This window comes from Chrysochloris asiatica, unplaced genomic scaffold, assembly GCF_000296735.1.
Source record: "Chrysochloris asiatica unplaced genomic scaffold, ChrAsi1.0 scaffold00306, whole genome shotgun sequence".
Lineage (NCBI taxonomy): Eukaryota > Metazoa > Chordata > Mammalia > Afrosoricida > Chrysochloridae > Chrysochloris > Chrysochloris asiatica.
The window spans coordinates 2,908,183-2,914,400 of NW_006408824.1; the positions used below are offsets into that span (position 1 = coordinate 2,908,183).

Sequence of the window (6,218 nt, forward strand, 5' to 3'; positions counted from 1 at the left end):
TAGCATAATAATCCATTGTGTATGTTACCAAGGTTTGTTTATCCATTCTTCCATTGATGGGCTGTTTCATTGGTTTTGCTTCTCTAGTAAACCATGCCTAAGACCCATGGTACCAAGAGAGTGGGGTTCTAGAGAAACAAAATCATAAAGATGAGTTTTCTAAGTTGGTACTCAAGTGTAACTAATTTTTAAATTACCAACATAGGGTGGAGGCATGTCTGACCTCTGCTTCATAGCAACTGGCCTTGGGCTAATATTGAGTTTGGTCTTCTTTGTCCCTTGTGGAGTCAGAAGAAGTCAGACATATTCCCACTTGGTTTAGCTTAAGTAGTTGGCTCTGTGAGCAGGATTCATTGCAATGGCTCCAGACTCATGAAAGCATGAAGTTTTGTATTTTGTTACCTGCAATGACAGAAAAGACTCCTGGTGTCACACTATAGCATCATCACTGATCTGCAAACAAAAAATCAGCAGTACAAACCCACTGGCTGCTCCTTGGAAACCCTGTACAGGGTTATTATGAATCTGAATTGACTCGACAACACTTAACAACAACAAACAATGACAAAAGGAATGTAGGGGATAAAATGCTTACGCAGTGGCAGCTTCTGGAGTTGCCTGGAGCCAATGTCATACTGGTCAAACTAGATGGGTAATAGGGGGCCAGAGCCTAATGGAATATACCCTGCCATGGTCCTAAAGTCATATACATATGAATGGAGTCAGTCCAAGCAAGAAGAAAAGATAGAACTTGAGTGTTTTAAAAGGTTTATATGATTGATTGCCTTATGGCATTGGTTTGCCCTGCTTATTATTATATATCAGGAATACATGTTTGACAGGAATATGGAAAATTATGATTACAGAGATCTTGTAAACATGCTTTCAGCCTATACTTTATTGTTTTTACTTAAAGAGGAGTTTGAATTTGTCTGTAAAAAAATAGGCTTCTTGGATTAAGCCTTTGTAGAATATGGGACTTTAGGTGGAATTTGGAGTTTCACCCAGAACCTTCAGAATTGGTACATTTGCATTTGAAAAGAGGTACAGACCAATCCAGAACTGCTGGGGGAACAGGAGAACATTTTCCTCTCCTCAGTGTATCCAGTTGATAGGGATTGTCATGCTAGACATTGGCTATTAAAAACGGGAGACCATGTGGGCATGAAGTGACTGATTTACAAGATTTCATGATGTGGTTAATTTCAGAATGAGGGTGGTAGTGTAGAATCCTCACTGTATAGTTTACATCTTTTTTAGATGGTGAAAGGGGGTGAGGATGATGCTGATAGGATTTTATGATTTAAATTCTGAGCAATTGTTAATAGAATTCATTGTGATTGCCAAACAGTAATTGTAGAAGATATGTAACTAAAAGTGGGGAGAAGTTAATCTTCCATTTCAGGAACAAAAGGCAATCAAAATGAAGAACATGAGTGGAGTGTGGAATCCCTGCCTATAAAAGCAGTGACAGCAGAGATGGCAGCAGAGGTGGTGGTATGGAAAGACAGAGAAGCTATGTTTAGGCCCATTGAATGGCTGAGCTTAGAGGGAGGTGTGGCATTAGATGCCATGGCCTGGCTTTCCTTGGCTTAAGACGCCTGCTTGGCCAAGGAGGAACATTTGCAGGAAAAGGGACAGGGTCAGTAGGGAGGCTCCAACTCCACCCATGGGCTTCCAGGTCAATATGCAAGCAGGGCTGCCTGAATGACATACACCAAAAGTGCAAAACAGGCTTCCAGAGTGGTAAGGACAGGGAGCTGCCTCCTTAACCATGTCTCAAAAGCTGTCTTGGCCCATCCAAGGTCTTGTCACGCAAGGCCTCTGCCTGCCTTGCCCCAGAAGCCCCTTGTACACCTCAACTAACTGGTCAGAGAACAACCTGTCCAATGCTGACACCACCCTCCACCCGCTGAATTCACTTCATGCCACCACACCAAGTGGCGCCCCCAGCAAGGAGGAGTTCCTCAGTCTCAGAAACCTGATGCTTTGTGTTTGTGTGTGTGTGTGTGGGGGGGTGTGTCAGCCTGAGGTCCTGAGGTACTCCTCCAGACATCTTCCACTCCAGGCCATTGCAGGCACCTCTGAGATCAGGTTTGTTGTAGGTCCAAGCATTCCTAAGCAAGCCCCCTGCTGGCTGACTACCTGGCCCAGCATCTGAACACCTCTTCTTCTAAGCAACCCCAGCCCCATGCCCTCATTCAGAGGCTAGCCCCAAAGAGCCAAGAAGTCCAATGAATGGCCTGGAAATCCAGCAACATGTGCCCTGGGGAGGGCTGAGGCAAAAAGCCAGGGCAAGGTCTGTCCTCTCCTGCAATTGATGGGGTGGGGTGGGGGTGGGGGTCTAGGTAAATTCCTAGGACTGTATTGCTGCACCCTGGCAGGAGAGAGATGTCACCTGGTGAGCTATGTGCTTGCGCAAAACAAAAGCCTACAGCACCAAGTATTCCCAGGAGGTCTCCAATCCAAGTACTAACCAAGTCAGACCCTGCTTAGCTTCCGAGCTCAGAGGAGATCAGGCACAATCAGGTTGGAATGGATGTAGTTGCCACAGCCTGCATCTCCTCACGCTAAGATGCCTGTGCTTTTGGGGTGTGGCATTTACAGGAAAGGGGCAGGGCAAACACTCCTGGGCTTCCAGGCCAACAGCAAGTGCAATTGCCTGAATGACGTCCACCAAAAATGCAAAATAGGCTGGCAAAGTGGCAAGGCTGGCACATGGACTGGGAGCTGCCCCATTGCCAATATCTCAAAAGCTGGTTTGGTCCACCCAAGGCCTTGGCACAAAAGGACTCTGCCTGCCCTTGCTCCAGAAGCCCCTTTTGGTTAGTTGGTTTCCCAACTAACGGAACCAACGTGTCTAATGCTGACACCACCCTTGGCCCTCTGAATTCACTTCACACCACCACACCAAGTGGGTCCCCCAGAAAGAAGGAGTTCCTCACACTGAGAACCCTGATGCTGTGGAGGAGGAGGTTGTCAGCCTGAGTTTCTGGGGTACCCCTCTAGACATCTTCCACTTCCTGGCCAGTGCAGGCTCCTCTGAGATCAGGCTTATTGTAGATCCAAGCATCCCTAAGTCAGCTCCCTGCTGGCTGGCTACCTGACCCAGCATCTAAAAACCTTATCTCTAAGCAGCCCCTGCCACCAGCCTCTTTTCCAGAAGCCAGCCCCAAAGGGCCAAGAAATCCACTGGATGGCCTGGTGAGCCAATGGCATGTGCCCTGGGGAGGGTTGAGGCAAAAAGCTGGGACTAGGTCCCTCCAATTCTGCCATTGTTGGGGGTCAAGGTAAATCACTTGTACCAGATTTCTGCTCCCGGGCAAGAGAGGGAGGCCAGTGAATGAGCTGTATGCATGTGCAAAACAAAAGCCTACAGCACCCAGTATTCCCAAGAGGTCTCCAATCCAAGTACTAACCAGGCCTGACCCTGCTTAGCTTCTGAGATCAGAGGAGATTGGGAGCATTAAGGGGGTATGGCCATAGATGCTGTGGCCTGCCTTGCCTTACCCTAAGACACCTGCTCAGCCAGGGAGGGACATTTGCAGGGAAATGGCAGCGCCAACAGGGAGCTCCAATTCCACCCCTGGGCTTCCGGACCAAGGGGCAAGAGGGGCTGCTTGAATATGTCCATGAAAAAGTAAAATGGGCCAGCTAAGTGGCAAAGCTGGCACACGGACAGGAAGACACCCCTTTGCCCATGTCTCAAAAGGTGGTTTGACACACAAGGACTCTGATTGCCCTGGCCCCATAAGCCCTTTGGACCCTCAGCTAATTGGTCAGGGATCACCCTGTCCAATGCTGTGAGAAATAACTCTAGTGGGCATGATCCATCTTCAGGAATTCCTGAGATTGCTAGACCAGAAAGACAGTTTGTTGGTGTACTTCCAGGGATATGAAAGCAAGCTGTTCTAAGACTAGGAAGTTTAAATAAGAATACAGTCATTAAGAACATGGGTAAGCCATTTTGGCTTCTCTGTGGGGGAGGGAAAACAGGATGTGCCATAGTGTACATGGGGAACAGGAACTGGAGGAGGGGCTTTTTGGAGATGAGAATAAAATCTCTTTGTGGCACACCATGTGGCAAATCTGCCAGTGTCTACTGGGTTGGGCCCCCGATTTTAAAAAATTGAATAAAGAAAACCTCACTTTGGCTAAAATGAGCACAGATTGGATTACTTGAGCATTTGTCGGTACGGACGTTTCTCACAAATTTGGGGGCCCGTCCGGGAGTTTCTTCCTGCTTGGTGTGGCAGCCCTGGTGGAAAAGGAGACGCATCCCACCTTGGTTTTGGTGGCCTACTCCACAGGTTTGATAGCCCCCAGAAAGAGATGATCAGAAGTAGAGAGAGAGACATGGAGGACTGCAAATAGAGTAAACATAGTGACCAGGCAATCTGTGCACAGGCCAGGGTGAGAAAATTGGACTGTAAGTATTGCCTTGGTGGTCAGGCATTTATGGGGTCATTGTGTGACTGAGACGCATCTTGGATGTGAAGTGAGTGTGGAGTCCCAATCTGATTGGAGACAGACAAAGCAAAATCTCCAGGTTGTATGCAAGAAATCTACATGAGTACCCAAACATGGGGAAATTTTGGGAGATTGAGTATGCAAAGGAATTCAGACACCAAGACCAAAAGAAAATGGGGAATGGAATTCTAGGCCTAGGGAAGAAGGGAGCAGGAGAGACTCTCACAGAAATTCCTCCTGTCCATCCTTCGGGGAGAATGTTGAGGGCTTAGGGGGACAATCCCGCAACCCGGGAAAAAGTTAAAAATATTGTTGTTTTATTTGGCAAAAAGAACCAATCCATTCACCACTTGTGTTCTGGCCTCAATTTGGTTCCAATGAGGACTGGGTCTGCCAGGCCCTAGTCCTTCATGTAAACAATAGAACTTGGCCTTCTCAGAAGGAGATAATCTATGCTCTTTGTTGATCAGTAGGGGAAGTGGAATCAGTTCAGAAGATGTTCTCTTTTTTTTCCCCTAGAAAGAGGCTTTGGTATTAGACTCCCACCAGGCTTCCTTTCATACTAATCTGAGTATCATTAGAATTTAGCCTACGTTAGAGGGAAGCGGGTAATTGGGACCAATTGCTATCAAGCCATTCACTTAAAAAAAAAATGTTGTTGTTGTTGTTAAGTGCCGTCGAGTCGGGTCCGACCCATAGCGACCCTGTACAGGGTTTCCGAGGGTGTAAATTCTTATGGGAGTAGAAAGCCTCATCTTTCACCCGCGGAGCAGCTGGTAGTTTCGAACCGCTGACCTTAAGGTTCGCAGCCTGATTCGTAACCACTACGCTACCAGAAATAAGTAAATAATATTTTATTGTGAATTACATGATAGTTTACATGGGAGAACATTAGTTTTACATTATTTCTATTGTATATTGTTTCATTGTCATGGTTCCAATCCCCTCCATGCATCATCAATCAACCAAAGGGTATACCCTGGAAGCCTGCCCCCTACACTACCCCCCCTCCCCCAGTCTTCAGCACACAGTCTCTCTCCCTCTCTGGATCTAAAGTCCTCAGCTGCTCCATCGCTCCACGTCATTGTCTCTGCCTCCATCTCAGACATCGCTGCTTCTCTGGGTAGGGTCCCGCTCTCAGCTCTTCTCTGTTGATGGTTCTAGGGACCTCTGATCCTAGACTGGAAAGTTAATCACTCCCTTCCTTGCTATAAAATGTCTACCTTTACATTTTCAACCCTCAAAATCAGTTCTGATAGCAATTATTCACTATTGTATCACAAGAGGCCCAACTGCATTTCATTTCATCAGCTTCGCCTAGACAGATTGAATAGTACTCACTGGAGATTCTGCCTTTCTCCATGCCCCCTAGCTCTAGGTTCCCTCTTGAAAGCTTGTAAGCCAGTCACTTCTTGCCTTTGTAGCCACCCCGTCCACCATTTTGGGTAGCCAATGTTCAAGTTGCCCATCCCTGTCTACTCTGTGTGTGGAGGGGGTGGGAATGATTCTTGTTGTAAGGATTCATTCCCTCTTTTGAGTTACTGCATCCATAGATGTTGGTCAAGTTCATCAAGTTGTATCAGATTACTCTTTTTTTCCTCTTCTTTCTTCTTCTGGTTGAGTTCTGACCATCCAGTCATTGAAGCCAGGTCAAGTGGGTATTATCTGCAAGTGTGGGTGTTCTTGTGCATATGCCCTCTCTTTTTATCAGCTGCACGCTTCACTGTCCACATTGTAAGGCTTAGCTC

The 6,218-nt window shown here is 46.9% G+C and overlaps 1 gene segment (V, D, J or C); it reads right to left on the bottom strand.

Annotated features, from left to right (window-relative positions):
• The window catches only part of LOC102838802, a 39,170-nt gene that overhangs the window by 21,803 nt on the left and 11,149 nt on the right, over positions 1 to 6,218 (bottom strand).